The following is an 18395-nucleotide window of genomic DNA, read 5'->3' as shown; positions in this document are numbered from 1 at the left end:
AAGAATGGTCATAATCCCTCCTCATTCTCTAATTCTCCAGAAACAATCTCATGCATTCTCATAGTTTCACTTGAAGACTTAGACCTTCCCCTGAACTCTAGAGTGGGGAGTACAACTTCCTACTGGATATTGCCTTTTCCAGTAGATCTCCACACTTAACATGTACACAGAAAACCTCCCTTATCTTTATGAATGCTTCTATCATTCAGAAATGAGGTCATTCTCATGGGTCATCTTCCAAGTCCTTTTGACATGATTTTAATAGCATCTTTTGTCTTCTGGAATGATAAGATATTCCAGGCTCATCTTTCCTAATTCCTGCCCTAGACATAGAGTTATTCATTTCTTCAATGACTCTTATGGCCTGCTAGTGGAAAATGACATTTAGAACCCAATCTGGGTGTGGAGATGCTGATTTCTGAGGTAGGTCATGGTTTCTAAAGCCTTTTCAGCAGACAGAAACACAGGAAGATACCATTTTCAAGAAAATGTTTAATTCCAGTATAGTTAACATACAATGTTATATTAATTTCATGTTTACAATATAGTGATTGAACAGTTTTATGCATTTCTCAGTGCTCATCATGATAAGAGTACTCTCATTCCCCTTCATCTATCTTACCCATTCCCTTCTGGAACCATTGGTTTATTCTCTGTAGTTAAGAGACTGTTCTGTGATCTGTTGCTTCTTTTCTTTGTGCATTTGTTTTGTTTCTTAAATTCCACATGTGTGAAATCATAGGGTATTTGTTTTTCTCTGACTCACTTATTTCGCTTTTGATTATACCCTCTAGATCTATCCATGTTGTTGCAAATGGCAAGATTTCATTCTTTCTTATGGCTGAGTAATATTCCATTGTATATATATGCCACATCTGTGTCCATCTCTCGATTGATGAACACTTGGATTGCTTCCATAATTTGGCTATTGTGAATCATTCTGCAATAAACATAAGGGTGCATATATCTTTTAGAATGAGTGGTTTTTGCTTTTGGTTTTGGTTTTGGTTTTTTTTTTTTGGTGGGGGGGGGGGAAATACCTAGTAGTAGAATTACTGGATTATAAGATAATTCTGTCTTTGATTTTTTCTTTTTTTTTTTTTTTTTTGGTGGAACTCCATACTGTTTTCCACAGTGGTTGTATCAGTTTTCATTCCCAAAAACACTGGTAAGGATTCCTTTTTCTGCATGTCCTTGACAATGCTTGTTGTTTCTTGTGATTTTGTTTAGCGTTGATGAGCAGTCTAAGGGGATATCAGATTGTGGTTTTGATTTATGTTTTCCTGATGATGGTGATGATGGGAGCATGTTTTCATGTGTCTGTTGGCCATCAGTATTAGTTTTACATTTGTATCTGCTCCTTTCCATGCTGAAAATTATGGTTCTCAGTTATAACATCATGTTTGCTCAATTGCTTTGTCTCACAATAGACAAATAGAATAAACCCAATAGTAACATAAGTATTATGATTACTTAAATCAGTTTAAGTTGTTACCATTTTCTGCTTAGAGCATATTCTACTAGGTATGTATAGTCACAATTTTCTAATTAAAGCAACTTGGAATAATTCCTATGTGGTTAATGCCACCAACTATGTGGATTTACTTGTTTTTTGCCTTTGATTTTCAAGACTTGCTTTAAAAAGATTTAATTTTATTTTAATTTACGTGATATATATTTATAGTTCAAAAGACATGTCTATAAACAAGGACTATTTAAAAAATCTAATTTCTTTTCTGTTCCCTCCACCTTACTCCAGGACCAAACAAATTAATACATTAGTAAATGAAATTGTTCCGTTAGTTCCATTAATAAGTAGAACCATCAGGCATTTCTTTTGGGTTAATGATACCATGACAAATTATTGGGACATTAAGGGGGTTATGAATCAAGAAAGTTTGAGAGTCTGTGTAGTTTATGGAGTGTATACACACATGCACACACCCACACACACACATAGAGAGAGAATACTATGCATTAGTATATGTTGTATATGAAGTATATTCTTTTTATAGCTGCCTAGTACCACATTAGGTGGATGCACTGTAGTTAATTCCACTGCTGCCTATGATACACCTTTGGGTTGTTTGTAGCTTTAGCTATTTCAAGTAGTGCTGAAATGAATAGTCTTATGGGGTGTGTTTTTTAAATATCTTTACCAGTTTTTCTGTGGGAGATACTCCTATAGGTGGGATGGCTGGGTCAAATGGTAAACACCTATGACATTTTACTAGATACTATCAAATTCCCCTTCATATGGGTTATACCAATTTGCATTTCCATAATCAAATTATGAGAGTGTCTATTTCCTTAAAGTCTTGCCAGCAAAGTATGATGTCAGAGTTTTGGTGTTTTGCCAGTAAGACAGGTGAGAAATTGTATCAAACTGTAGTTTTAATTTGCATTGCTTTTATTATGAAAGAGGTTGAGCATTCTTTCATATAAGTAAGTACAATTTGCATTTATTTTTCTATGAACTGTCCATTTATATCTTGAGTGAAATTTTCTATAGAGCTTAGGTCTTTTTCTTCTCCAATTTTAGAGACCTTTTACATATAAATTGCAAATATTTTTCCTAGTTTGTCATTTTTGTCTTTTTAAAAAATATATTTCCTAAAAATCCTTTAGATTGTCATTTGTCTTTTTAGTTGCATGTTAGGGTGGTGTATCTTTTTATTTATTATGCAAATTCTTACACTTCTATATTATTAATGTTTTTGCTTTTGGTGAAGCACAGGATTAGGACAATTTGCCTGACTTTATGAATTCGTGCTTTCTTTTAATGGACTTTTGATTTTGCCATGCCTCTCTATGTGCAGAAAATAGGGAAGACAATCAAAGAAAAATCATGTACAATATGGGAGGACCAGAACACACTTTTTTACCTTGAAGTGTCAGGACGTAGAATGACTTTCTATATTTTCCTTTGGACATATAATCAATCATCTTTTGTATTTGGCTTCAAGTTCTAACTCTACAAAGTGCCCATTTTTACCTTGGAAATTGACTTTAAAATATATTGACTATAAGCATTTGCCTTTGTTTTATCCAAGGAAAGATAGGGAAGTGAATTGACTGTCAGAGTAGAGAAGACATACAAGTAAAGGAGTGTTGAAATTCTAGAGTCTGATTTGAATAGATTTATTGACATTTAAAATGTATTGGTGGAGTGTGTGTGTGTGTGTGTGTGTGTGTCTGACGATCCATAAAGGTAACTTGTAATACTTTTTTTCAAAGTGATGTTGACTTATGACCACTCAAATACTGTGCTACCGAGGAGCAAAAGAAAGCTTTACAGAGCAAAGCTACGTTTCTACTGTAATGTTAGAAAACACGAACTTTGACCATAATTAAGTTCAATATCACCCCAATAAGAAATTCCACTCTTCTCATTTGTATATTATAAAAAATTGTATTTTGTGATATTTTGAGTTTTGTTAAAAATTTGCTAAATTTTTCTATTTCGTTACATAGGTTATCTACATAAAATCCTTGATTTTGCTTCTAGGCATGCAAAGGTTAAAATATATTTTTGCCTGGGACCATACAGAAAACATTTGCCTGCTCCTGCATGAAAGAAACAGTCAGGTTTGTGATGGATCTTGAAGGAAGAAGTTCACAGTGTAATGGGAGGGTACAATGAGGGGCTTTAGCTTGTTCACGGCATAGATTCTAACACTTCAGGATGCAGAAGAATTTTCACTCCATCCTTGCCCTCAATGGTAGTCTGATTCAGCAGCTGTGAAGTGAAAGCAGGGTTTCTGCATTTTAAGCAAGAAGCCACACGATTTTGTTGGAGTTTAACTACCATGAGAAACCTGCCACGGATGGAGGAAAGGCCTTTCTAGGGAAGTAAAACCTAAGCTGAGACTTGGAGATGGAGGGGAGCAAAAACGGGTGGTTTGGAGAAGAGTGTTCTGAGAGGGATGGTGAATCAAGCAGGAATAGCTGAGCAAGTGGAAGAAGTCTGAGGTTTCTGGAGCAGAGAAGTGCTGAGTATGAGATAGGGGAGACTGGAGAGGGAGACAGACTCACCTCTAGAAGGATATAAGCTGTGTTGTAGTTTGCACTTGATCCTAGAGACAATGAGAAACCATTAAAATGTTTTAAAAAATCATTTTATATCTTCCTATGTTTATGTACATATATGTGTGACTTTATGTAGTGCATATATGTGCCTTTTTTTTTTTTTTAGTGTAGTCCTCTCTCTTTTTTTTTTTTTTTTTTTTTTGCTTGGTCTCTCTTCTCAAGTCTCCCCAAGAAGCTTGTTGTTATGGACTGAATTGTGTCCCCCTCAAATTTATATGTTGAAGCCCCAATCCCCAGTACTGTGACTGTATTTGGAGATAGAGCATTTAAAGAGATAAATAAGGTTAAATTGTCATCATGGTGGGGCCCTAATCTAGTATGACTCATGTCCTTATTAGAAGGGGGTAACATACTAGAGATGTGCAAACAGAAAAAAGGCCATGGGAGGACACAATGAAGAGGAGGTCTTTTACAAGCCAAGGGGAGAGGCTGCAGGAGAAATGAACTCTGCTGACATCTTGATCTTGGACTTCTAGCCTCCAGAACGGTGGGAAAATAAATTTCTCTTGTTTAAACTACCCACCCCCCTCCAGTCTGTCATACTTTGTTGTGGCAGTCCTACCAGACTAATACATCCATAGTAGGATCCTTGATCATGTTCATCCACAATTTTCTCCTTACCAGTACAATCTTGTGCAGATGTTAATATATACATATTTATACCACATATTTCACGTTAAGATGTCATTAGTGTAAGACACAAAATTATCTTGTTATATATAGAAAGAAACAAATGCTATCCATTAAACTATGACACAATGCCTTCTTAACCCTTGTAATTTAAAAAAAAAATTATTTATTTATTTGACAGACAGAGATCACAAGTAGGCAGAGAGGCAGGCAGGGAGAGAGGAAGGGAAGCAGGCTCCCCACTGAGCAGAGAGCCCAACCTGGGGCTCGATCCCAGGACCCCGGGATCATGACCCAAGCCGAAGGCAGAGGCTTTAACCCACTGAGTCACCCAGGTGCCCCAATCCTTGTAATTTTTATTCTAAACTTATTGAATTAGTTCTTTTACCTCTATTTAGACACCATTCTTTTGAGCACATGAAAGAAAACTGTATGTGGAATAAATTGAGTAAGATAGTCCTAGAACTTCATGTGCAAATTTGACTCTTTGGAAGTCCTTCTCAATTCATAGACACTGGGGTCTGTGCTTTCCCACACATTGCTGTCATCTGTGGCAAGATCATTAATGATTCAATATGGCCTGTGAGAGTGCTCCATTGTTGTTTTGGGGCTGTTCCTTGAACCCCCAACACCCATTGTATGTGAATGGACATGCTTTGATGTACATGTATAGGCAGGGACAATGCTGTAACAACTGCCATATGGCATTTGGTGACTAGAAGATACAGTCTCATTTAAGAGATGTTACAATGTGAAAAAAAAATAGGTATTTCAAAATAAAGGAAACATAATCATATTTTATATGTATATATACCTCCACATTTTTTGAGTGGTGTTTTTTTCTTTTTCAAGATGGCATCATATTCACATTTTCCTGCATTTTACTTTTCTCAGTACTGTGTAGAACTCCCTCCAAGTCACTTGGCTTAGCTCATTTTTTTAGGTAGCCATATACAGTTTTATTGTATAGATGTATTACACTGTATTTAGCCCATTTCCCAATTATGAACATTCATTTTGTTTATAGAACTGTTTGCAACTATAAATGATGCTGCAGTATATATCTTCATACATCTGTCCTTAAGTATTAGTGCTTTTATTTCCTGGGACTAGAATTATTGAGCCAAAGGATACTGTTTATTTTAACATATGTTGTAAGATTGCTTTCCACAAGTGCTTATTAACCTCCTCTTTCCACCAGCAGTGTATGAGTGTTCTGTTCCACATAACCATATTTATTTTGCAAGGAATGACATTTAATGATAATAGATTTTACTATCCAAGAGAGTGGTTATCTTGTTTGTCTTTAATACTATTTCTAGTTTCCTTAATATAGTTCTTGTGTACTTTTGTTAAACTTACTCCTAAGTATTTCATAGTTTTTGTTCTTCTTAAAAGGAAATGTTTCCCCCATTTCATTCCTAAGAGCTTATTCTAGAATAAGGCCATTGATTTTTTTTTTTTTTTTTAAGATTTTATTTATTTATTTGACAGACAGATCACAAGTAGGCATAGAGGCAGGCAGAGAAGAGAAGGGAGGAAGCAGGCTCCCCGATGAGCAGAGAGCCCGATGCGGGGCTCGATGCGGGGCTCGATCCCAGGATGATGGGATCATGACCTGAGCTGAAGGCAGCGGCTTTAACCCACTGAGCCACCCAGGTGCCCCAAGGCAGTTGATTTTTGAGTTACTTCTTTCCCAGCCTCTGGAGGCTGTCAGCAATTTACATTCCTCATGGAGGTTTTCTCTTACTGAGAGATCTAAGACCTCTGTGACTGCCACAGCCTGTTCAATCAACTTTCTTCTGTAGAGTACTTTTAATTTCTGCTTAACTTCTGTCCTTCCTCTCCTCTCTCTACGCACCAACCTCAGCTTCTACATTTTGTTGAGATAGTGCTTCTTATTAAATATATCTCTTCTATTTCAGTGATCCTTGTTTATCACAAATTGTACATGACTCCACAAAGAGATACACATTTTTTTTTTTAAAGATTTTATTTATTTATTTGACAGAGAGAGAGATCACAAGTAGGCGGAGAGGCAGGCAGAGAGAGAGAGAAGCAGGCTCCCCGCGGAGCAGAGAGCCCGATGCGGGGCTCGATACCAGGACCCTGAGATCATGACCCGAGCTGAAGGCAGAGGCTTTAACCCACTGAGCCACCCAGGCGCCCCGAGATACACATTTTCATTAAGATTTAAGTTTACACGCATGCACACATATCAGAATTATTGCTCAATACTTTTTGTTTTTATCATCTCCTATCTTAAAGTCTCTGATTAATTTATTGGAATGTTAATTTTTTTCTCATATATTTTTTTCATATGGGGAACTTGAATAGTATACTTTTTTGGAGTCTTCTCCTGTACTGTAGTATTTTTCATCCATCTGACAAGGGAATAGTATCTTGGCTGGGTGTGAAATTCTTCATTCACAGTCTTTCCATGTAGTTGTCTGTAGATCCTTTTTCTTAACTCTTAGCTTCCTAGGTTCTGGGTGAGAAGTTAGATTCCTCCCCACGCCCCCCCAGGACAGCAGGTAGGTTATTTATTTATTTATTAATAAATTATTTTTATTAACATATAATGTATTATTTGCCCCAGGGGTACAGGTCTGTGAGTCATCAGGCTTACACATTTCACAGCAGTCACCATACCACATACCCTCCCCAATTTCCATAACCCAACCATCCTCTCACTACCTTGTTTTTTGTTTTTTAATGGTTTTCATGCCTGTGGGATGTTACTTTCTCCTTAAAGTTCAAGAATTTCAAGTGCCTATACATGATTCTTCTTGCTAATCCAGCTTGAAACTCCATATACACCCTTCTCATCTGAGGATTTAGATATTTCTACAGTTTATGGAAATTTTTTATTACTCTTTTTTGAATGATTGCATTCCCTCCATCTTTTTTCCTCCATCCAGTTCTTCTTCCTCTTTTAGTAACACCTATTATTTTCATATTAACTCTTCTGCTAATGTTTCCAGGTTCTCTTTATTCTTTGGATACTTTAATTACTTTTACCTTTTTTTTTTTTTTTTTAATTTTTTATTTATTTTCAGCGTAACAGTATTCATTGTTTTTTCACCACACCCAGTGCTCCATGCAATCTGTGCCCTCCCTAATACCCACCACCTGGTTCCCCCACCCTCCCACCCCGCCCCTTCAAAACCCTCAGGTTGTTTTTCAGAGTCCATAGTCTCTCATGGTTCACCTCCCCTTCCAATTTCCCTCAACTCCCTTCTCCTCTCCATCTACCCTTGTCCTCTATATTATTTGTCATGCTCCACCAATAAGTGAAACCATATGATACTTGACTTTCTCTGCTTGACTTATTTCACTCAACATAATCTCTTCCAGTCCTGTCCATGTTGCTACAAAAGTTGGGTATTCGTCCTTTCTGATGGAGGCATAATACTCCATAGTGTATATGGACCACATCTTCCTTATCCATTCATCCGTTGAAGGGCATCTTGGTTCTTTCCACAGTTTGGCGACCGTGGCCATTGCTGCTATAAACATTGGGGTACAGATGGCCCTTCTTTTCACTACATCTGTATCTTTGGGGTAAATACCCAGCAGTGCAATTGCAGGGTCATAGGGAAGATCTATTTTTAATTTCCTGAGGAATCTCCACACTGTTCTCCAAAGTGGCTGCACCAGTTTGCATTCCCACCAACAGTGTAAGAGGGTTCCCCTTTCTCCACATCCTCTCCAACACACGTTGTTTCCTGTCTTGCTAATTTTGGCCATTCTAACTGGTGTAAGGTGGTATCTCAATGTGGTTTTGATTTGAATCTCCCTGATGTCCAGAAATCAGTGGCTTTCTTATACACTAACAATGAAAATACAGAAAGGCAAATTAGAGAATCGATTCCATTTACTATAGCACCAAAAACCATAAGATACCTCGGAATAAACCTAACCAAAGAGGTTAAAGATCTGTACTCGAGAAACTACAGAACACTCCTAAAAGAAATTGAAGAAGACACAAAAAGATGGAAGACCATTCCATGCTCTTGGATGGGAAGAATAAACATCGTTAAAATGTCTATACTGCCCAGAGCAATCTATACTTTTAATGCCATTCCAATCAAAATTCCACCAGTATTTTTCAAAGAGCTGGAGCAAATAATACTAAAATTTGTATGGAATCAGAAGAGACCCCGAATTGCTAAGGAAATGTTGAAAAACAAAAATAAAACTGGTGGCATCACGTTACCTGATTTCAAGCTTTACTACAAAGCTGTGATCACCAAGACAGCATGGTACTGGCATAAAAACAGACACACGGACCAGTGGAACAGAGTAGAGAGCCCAGATATGGACCCTCAACTCTATGATCAAATAATCTTTGACAAAACAGGAAAAAATATCCAGTGGAAAAAAGACAGTCTCTTCAATAAATGGTGCTGGGAAAACTGGACAGCTTTATGTAGAAGAATGAAACTTGACCATTCTCTTACACCGTACACAAAGATAAACTCGAAATGGATAAAAGACCTCAACGTGAGACAGGAATCCATCAGAATCCTCGAGGAGAACATAGGGAGTAACCTCTTTGATATCAGCCATAGCAACTTCTTTCAAGATATGTCTCCAAAGGCGAAGGAAATAAAGGCAAAGATGAACTTCTGGGACTTCATCAAGATAAAAAGCTTCTGCACAGCAAAAGAAACAGTCATCAAAACAAAGAGGCAACCCACGGAATGGGAGAAGATATTTGCAAATGACAGTACAGATAAAAGGTTGATATCCAGGATCTATAAAGAACTCCTCAAACTCAACACACACAAAACAGATAATCATATCAAAAAATGGGCAGAAGATATGAACAGACACTTCTCCAATGAAGACATACAAATGGCTACTTTTACCTTTTTGCTCAGAACTTTGAAGTGTTTGTTGTATTTATTCTTTCAGAGCACTGATTAAAGTCTTAATTATCATCTTTTCCTTTAATTCAACAATAAAATTTTCCAGTGAAGGATCTTATTTTTTTGTCAGTAAAGTCTTTTTAAACTACTTTAGAACTCCTTGGTAATTTTATTTTCTATTCAGGTTTCTATCTATTTTCTCTAGCAGTTTTATTTCGCTGAGAACTCATTTTGATTATTCTACCTGATCTCTCTCTCTGGTTCCTAGGATCTCTTAGATAGGTTTTAAGTTTTCCCGGTTCACTCATTAGAACTTAGGCCTGGTTGTTGAAGTGTCCTTAATGGTGAGAATCCTATAGGAGGTGAGAAGCACAAGAATTTATGGTCCTATAGGTTGTAGTGTAAAGGCAGGTGTCAGCATTCTTTTTTTTTTTTTTTAAGATTTTCTTTATTTATTTGACAGAGAGAGAGAAAGAGATCACAAGTAGGCAGAGAGGCAGACAGAGAGAGAGGGGGAAGCAGGCTTCCTCCTGAGCAGAGAGCCCGATGTGGGGCCTGATCCCAGGACCCTGAGATCATGACCTGAGCTGAAGGCAGAGGCTTAACTCACTGAGCCACCCAGGTGCCCCAGGTGTCAGCATTCTGATGAGAGACCTGAGAAAAAGGAACTCCTGTGGTCTTCCTTTACTCATCCAGCTCAGGAGAAGGGAAGGTTTATTCAACTTTCTTCCTTGTCATGGCCTTGGGATGGCCTGAAAGATCTAGCACAAGCATATGAAGTCACCTTTGAGGAAATGGAGGATATAGCTGGATTCCGCAATTCCCTGGCTGAAAAGTTCTTCCTCTGTACCCATAGGTTCTAGCTACCAACCCTGTTCTGCTGTGGATGTTCAGCTGCATGGGAAGGGAATCCTATATCAGTTCTGTCTGAAGGAACTTGGTCAGATTCCAGCTTTCTCTCTCAGGTCTCAGCACCTGCCTGCTGCTGGAGAAGCAATCAGTTCATTCTGGGAGTGCTGAGATGGGTGGGGACTTCACTCAGGTTACCATGTTCCCAGAGACCCCAGTATCTTTCTCTTACGGGAGTATTTTAAGCATAAAGTGACATGGGCAGATTTATACTTTGAACAAGATTGTAATACTAGAGGCAGGGAATCTAGTTAGGACGTTTTTGCAGGAGCCCAGGAAAGAAATGAAGGTGCAGATGGAAAGAAGTGGACAGATTTGAGACTTATTGAGAAGTCTTATTTGAGACTTTAGACTTTACTCAGATTGAGTAATTGGAGGTGGTAGTGAAGGAAGAGGCTAGAGTTAGTAACTAACATGCTAATGTAATTAAATAGAATTCAGAAGACAAACCAAACTTAGATGGGCAGAGACTCTTCATGAACCTTGGCAAGAGAAGTATAAAGGTTTATGCAAAAAAGTTTATGCTCATTCATAGAGGAACTGAATAAAAATGTGTCAGAAAAAATAACATTCATTCATTTGCCAAATATGTTAATAGCATATATGCTAGTATGTGCTAGTCACTGTGTGATGGGCTGAAGATATATTGTTGAGTAGGATATTGTACCTGCCAATAAGAGGCGATTACGTTTGTCAGATGATCTGAGATGGTCTACCCTATCGAAATTGCTTTTCCATGTAATTAGAAAGAGGAAGGGCTCAAAGCCTTTTATGATAGGATATTACACTGGAATGGGGGAGGGAGAACCTCTCAGATATTAGTTTTGGTATTTCCTTTTTTTAGTGAGAGCAACTCTAGCTACTTCACAGTATAGGAGGAGATATCACTATACAATCTTTAAGTGTCCATTCTGACAGAAAGGTTAATGACCTTGAAATCATGTAGAAGGGACATGGGTGTCACTTGAGGGGAGGTGACTGGGTCAGATCCAGTAGATGGTGCATGCTCAAACCAGTCCTATTTAGTACTCCTGGGGCCTGCTTAGATCTGTGATTTTAAACTGAGAGTTGCAGAAGATATGATCTAGGTCTAGCACAGTGAGAGAAATTGGTGTCCAATGTGACAGGACGATTGTCTTTCTTCACTATCTGATGACGGAGGGCTTTGCTCCAGCCCCTGTTGTGGTTGCGGTGCCAGAAGGTCGAGCCTTACCCATTGCTCTTTACACCTGTCCTTCGGGAGGAGTGCCGCAGCATGGCAGGACTCCTCCCAGGCCTGAGTAGAGACATACCTCCTGCCCCAGAGACTCAGCCCCTCTGGCACTCCTGAACTGCATTTTTACCCAGTGATGGATCCCAACACAACGAAATCCCTTTGAGTTGTGATGAAGGAATCTAATGGCAGTTAACCTGAGATTCCCAGGCCTCTTTGGATGAAAATCTTCTTCACTGAGGATGTGGGAAATGAAAGGGCTTTCTTTACCCCACAGAATAAGAGCCAGCTTGACTGGGAGCCCATACCCAGACTGTACATGGATGACCTACTCTGGACACCCACAGCTTGAGAGCTGTATCCAGCTCTTAACATCTGGACACAACGTGCCAAAGCTAGCTTTACCTAGTCACAAGGAACCCAAGGCCATATTCAGTGCTTCAAGGCACGACTGAGCCAGTTAGTATTGATTGGCTGACCGCTTGAACATGGTAGGGGTCTGAGGGCCATGGACTCGGTTATGAATCATTGGCTCTCATTGGCACATCTGAGACTAGAACATGTATCCTCAGCATAGAAAATGTATAGAGTGGCCCAATGGTGACTCTTGGCAATGAAGACAAGGGTTTTCTGTTTTCTGGGATCCTTTCAGGCAATTGTTAATTTGAATAAGAAAAGAACAATCAAGGTCAGTGCATTTAGAAACCCTGCCCTGTTAAATATTAGGATTCCTAGTCATCATGGGGAATATTCCTGAGAATCCACCTACTGGATTTGGGAATATCTAGCAATTTTCTATTTGTGAGTTGTGATTTTTTAATGCCACATAAGTGGGCACAAAACCAGCTATGGATGGGAAGTAAGAGGGATGGTGGTGAGTTTACCAGCAACAGGGGAACTTAACTAGTCTGCCAACATTCAGTGTTTATTCTTCTGTTCCTTAATGCCCATTTCTTCCTTCCCTCCTCCACCACGTCCATCTGGTGAGCTGCAGGGACCAAGGCTGAAGAAGTGTCTCACATGATGTCAGAAGGCAATAACCAGGATAGTGGAAAAACATGGCCCAGGGAAGAAGAGAGATGCAGCTCTCCAGGGGGTAATGGAGTGAGCTGGCTGTTGTGCTGGCAGAAATAGACCCAGCAGCAGCTCTATCAGGGGGCCCTGAGGCACTCACTGTATGAGAACTCCCTACCTTCTCTTCCCCTCCCCTTCCACCTGGGATTTTCCAGCACTTCCAGAACAGTAAGGAGTATTGATATAGCTATGCAGATATTGGGGATTTGGGGACATTTCCAGTTTTAAAAGGTAATTTTGTAGAAATACATTTTTTTGTTTTTGTAAATATTGGTAAATATCTTTGTGTTATTCTTATAGATTATGTAAATAGATTAGAGATTAAATGCTTGCAGACTTAGCGTGCAAGGTATCATGTTTTCTTTGTAGTTAGTATTCCACTGTGTAAATCCTAAGCTGGAGTCCTGGGGAGAGGGTACATACTTGGTCTCCCTTCTCTTCCATCTGTGTGGCATCTCTTTCATATTTATGAGGTATTTTTCTTCTGTTCTCCAGAGGCGAGTATGTCTGATTGGGCTTAGTTCTCTGCATAGGTCTGGCTAAGTTCCCCCATCCCTCTGTGTCTGTGCCTCAGCTGGTAGGACAGGCATATCTACTTTATTGGCAAAAATACTTTGGGTCTGTGAGAAAGGGAGGAGGAGGCCCTTCTTAGGTGTTCAAGCCTCGGCCCCAGCCCAGCTTAGCAGAGAACTTGCCCCGAGTATCCTGGGGTCCCCTGCTGTTGGTAAAGAGATGCTCCATTTCTCCCCATGACTTTGGTCCTTATGTGCTTGCTCCCTGGATGTCCAGAACTCTGAACATGGTCTGTGATTCTTTTCCTTCTTCCCTCTTCCTCTGTCTCTCTCTCTCTCTTCCTCTCTCCCATTTTTCTTCTTTTGTTCATTCCTTCCTTCTATAAACCATGTGCCAACAGCTATTCTAAAATTCTATGTTAACTCATTTTATTTTCACAGTAGCCTGATAAGGTAGATGGTTGTGTTATCACCCCATTATACAGATGAGGAAACTGAGGCACACAGATGATGAGTAACACGCAACAGAGCATTCCAAGCCAAGCCAGCGCTAGAGCCCACACACATAACCCCTCTTCTGTACTCTGTAGTAACTCCAGCTGTGGTGGCCTGAGTTAAGAGATTTATCATAGACCAATATTGATGCTTGCATTGAGATGTAGCCGAGCTCAGTCACCAGCAAACATGCTTCAAGAATCCTAGGGGCAGACTTGCCCTTCCAAAAAAGCACAAGAACTAGAAGAACAAAATCATGTGCCCTCTCCTATGACTTTGAACTTGTGGATGAGACTTGCAACATTTATTTTCATCTGTTGAACAGTAACACCAAAACATGAGAAAACAACAGTCCTAGAACACTTTCCTCAGATGTGTTCTAAGGATTGTTCTGCAAGTGATTAGTGGATGTACAAAGAATTTCATGGTCAAGTAAATTTGGGAAATTGTGCTTAAAATAGATATAAGTCAGTATCTTTATTGCAAGACTTTTCAGAGCCTTTGACATGCTGATAATCATAGTGAGTCTGCAAGAGGGAGAGAGAGCGTGGATTTTTCCCTCAAACTGATATCCCCAAGCCATCCATCCCCTTCCTGCCCCACCATGTACAATTATTCGCTTAGTTCATCTCCCAGGAAGAGTAGGAACACTTTCCTTTTCTATTTTGTAAATCTCCTTACCCCATGCTATAAGGGATAATAGTATTACTGTTTTCAGTCCCTGTCTCAGGAATAACATGTCAAACGTTCTGAAGCCTGTTCATCAAGTTAAGAAGCATAACCTGTTTTCTTCTTCCTCTGCAAGGTGCTCTTGGATACTCAGGGTGAAGCTCTTGCATTTTTTGTAGTTCTTTTCACGCAGTTCTTTCAACATTACCTCATTTTAACCTATTGGGTAATTTATTTTTAGCCTCAAATCCAATTAATCCAAAGGTGTTAGGGGAATCTGATCCAAGTACTTGTCTATTTAACCCTTTCTCATAGGAAGCACTGAGATTTCTCTATTCTGTACTACATAATTGCTGCTCTGTAACCATGGCTAATTAAGGAGGAAAGGACATAAAATTTATGTGACAGGGTTGTGGTACCACAGAGGTCACAAGATATTTTAGGGAAGACTAAAAGTTGGAGAGGTAAAGATAACAATAAAAAATGTGTTTCTAATTTAATATGTTCACAATAGTTTACACATGAGGCTGCCACTAGAACATGTTGGAAACAGAATAAGTAAAATAAAAGCTTGAAAAACAATCTCATTTTGTGGATTGAAACATTTTAGGAGAAATATTTGCTTTAAATTAATTCCAAGGCCCCACAACAAAATATGGATCTTTTCTCCATTTCTCTGTGGTGGGGGATATACGGAAGAGGAGAAAACATATCAAAAGAGCTTTGAAGTGTTTAGCTTCAAACCAACCCTCTGTGGAAAGGCTGGGGGAGACAGAAATTCACCATTTGGCAAATTCTCAAAATAGTTTTTCTTTCATCTTTTCCCCCCTCTTTTTCTCCCCCAGGTTCTTAATTCTGAGACAGGAATGATAAAGGGGCCCAGCAGTGCTTGCTTTTGGAACCAAATTCTAAAAAGGGAATGCTCAGAATCTTTTAAAGAAACCTGATCAATTAGATAATTTTTCATGGCTCAGGGATGAGGAGAGGACGGGGGGAATCATTTGATGGCTGTCACCAGAGACCAGAGCAGGTACCACTCCTGCAGAAGGGCAAAGATGAAAACACTTTGACATGAAAGATTGGGCTGCACCCGGAAAACATTCCTTCCTTCTCCTTCCTTTTGTCCATCCTTCCATCCTTTTCCTTTCTTCCTCGTTTTCCTAGGACAAGGAAAGCAATCTCTAAATTCTTCATCTAAAACCCCGAGGAAAGTGTCTGTTTCTGAATTCAGAATATTCAGATTTTAGAAAGGCAATTCAGTATTTATATTGTAGAATATGTATACTCGTAGCAAGATCTGAGGAAGCACTCTGATTATTTGCAGTTTAATGCATGGATAGTATCACTCAATAGGATAAATATAGACTTTAAATCTCTTGGAATCAGGCCAAGTCAGATAGATGTTGCACTTACAAAAACTTTTTGACTTTCTGAGCTTTTGGATTTTGGCATCTTGGATAAAGCATGTGAACTTTTAAAAATCACCTTTGTTAACATGTAATGTACATACAATTAGAATACATCCATTTTACAATACAGTTTGATGAATTTTGACAAATGTGCTCACAGATTATAGAATATATCCTTCACCCCCAAGATTTTCTTCAAGCCCTCCTACTCCAGGTCCCGGGCAACTGTCCTGCTTTCTATCACCATAGCCTAGATTAGTCTTTCTAAAATTTCTTATAAATAAAATCTTACGTATTTATTATTTTTATGTCCAGCTTTTTTGGGTCACTTTAATGTTTTAGAGATTCATCCATGTTGGTATATGTGTCAATAGTTCCTTTTTTGTTGCTGAATAGTAGTATTTCATTGTATTGATGGACCAAGACTTGTTTATCTGCTTTAGCCTTTGATGGACATTTGCATGTACAGACAATGCAAAGGCTTTGGCTATTATGAATAAAGGTTCTATAAACATTTGTGTAGTAATTAAAAAAAATTTGGGTAAATATTAAGGGTAGAATTGTTTGATGTGATAAACATGTGCCGTACTTTAGAAGAAGCTCCAGACTGTTTCTAGTGGTTCTGTCATTTTGCATTCTCAGCAGCAGCGTATGAGAGTTCCAGTTGCCCCACATTCTTGGTAATTTCACCCTTCCAAAATTTTAGCTGCTCTAGTGGTGTGATGGTGTCTTATTGTGGTTTTAGTTTGCATTTCCCTATTGATTCTGAATATCTGTTTATGTACTTACGTTCCATCCTCATGTTTGGTTTTGTAAAGAGATCAAATTTATTTTTGCCCATTTTTAGTGGGTTGTTTTTCAAATTATTTAGTTGAAAAAATATTATTTTTTAAAAATGTATTTTGGATACAAGTCTTTTGTCAGGTACATGTATTGCAAATGTTTTCTTCCAGCCCAGGGCTTGCCTTTTCCCTTTCCAAATGGGTATCTTACAAAGAACGTAAGTTTTAAAATCAGGGGGAGTTCAGTTTGTCTTTTAAAGCTTGTGCTTTTAGTGTTCAATGAAAATATCTTTACTTACCACTTATCAAGTTGTTGAGTGTTGTCTGTTGATAAGCAAGAAGTAGTCATTGAAGCAAAAGAAAAATGGTCTTAGGGCATGAATGCCTGCTATATGCCTAACTGTGTGCTAAGGGCTTTCTCATGTGCTGTTAACCTTTATAGCAATCCTTTGGAGTATTTTTTAAAAAGATTTACTCATTTATTTTTAGAGAGAGTGAGAGAGCACATGCGCCCGTGTGTGCATTGGGAGAGAGAGAGAGAGAATCTCAAGCAGACTCCCCACTTAGCGTGGAGCCTGGCATAGGACTATCTATGAGGCTTGACCTCACAACCTTGAGATGATGACTTGAGTCAAAACTAAGAGTCAGACACTCAAGCAACTGAGCCACCCAGGCGCCCTAATCCTTTGGAATATTAAAGGGTATGTGATGGAGGCTCAAGAAAAGTTAAAAAACTTACTCAAAGTTACACAACTGCTTAGTAGAAAAGATAGGATTTGGAATTATGTCTCCTGAATAATAGTGGCAGTAGCTTCCATTTATTGAATACTTAACCCATGCTATTCACTCTGCACTAAGTGCTGCGTGTGGGATAATTTAAACTAATCATCACATCAACCCTATGACATAAGCTTTATCATTTTATGGATGAAGAACCTGCAACTCAGAGAGTGTAAGAAACCTAAACAATATCACATAGCTCTTAAGCTTGTTTTTCCCTGCTTTATTCCAGTCCCTTTTAGGATTCATATTTTAAGAAAATGTGTTGATATGTAAGTGGTGATGCTTCTGGGAAGTTTGGTTCTTCACTTGCCTTGCTAGGCAATAGTAGCTTCTGTAGAAGATTTAGGAAAGGAGTGGGATTGTCTTTTTTATTTCATTCCTCCTGTTCTATATGACTGCTAGGAAGTAAGTTTTAGAACTTAGCGCCAGGGAACCCACCTCAATACTTATAATGTGTCTGCACCCACTTAACCAAATTTTTATGAAAATGTGGCATCTTTGTTTTGATTCTTTGTACTGATTTTGTGGCCTTAATCTAATGGTTTGACTCCTGATTCCCTAAGGACTGCTTTTGGTTTGAAAGGATAATTCTCGCATTGCTTATAGAAGTTTACATTTTACAATAACTTTAAAAGAGTCTGCAAATCTGGCCTAATGGAAACCTCACTTCACACCCTCTGCTGGTGTCATTTCTCTTTAGAGCGACATCTCTCATAATTCTTTCTCTTATTGCAAAGCTAGGTGGTAACTTTTTCTTAGCACACTCTCACTTCCAAAGTCACCATAGACATCTCCTTTGGTCTTATTCATTCTCATCCTTTCTCTCTCTTTCTCACACACAGACACAGCACATAGCATGATATATGCACACCTACATCCACACACCCAAGGTTAGCAACATTCTACAAAGGAATCTGTTGTCCTATGATACCAGATCCCCAAGAGAAAATTCTAAA

Source organism: Martes martes (genome assembly GCF_963455335.1).
Source record: "Martes martes genome assembly, chromosome: 4".
Classification (NCBI taxonomy): Eukaryota; Metazoa; Chordata; class Mammalia; order Carnivora; family Mustelidae; genus Martes; species Martes martes.
Note: the sequence above shows the minus strand (reverse complement) of the source record.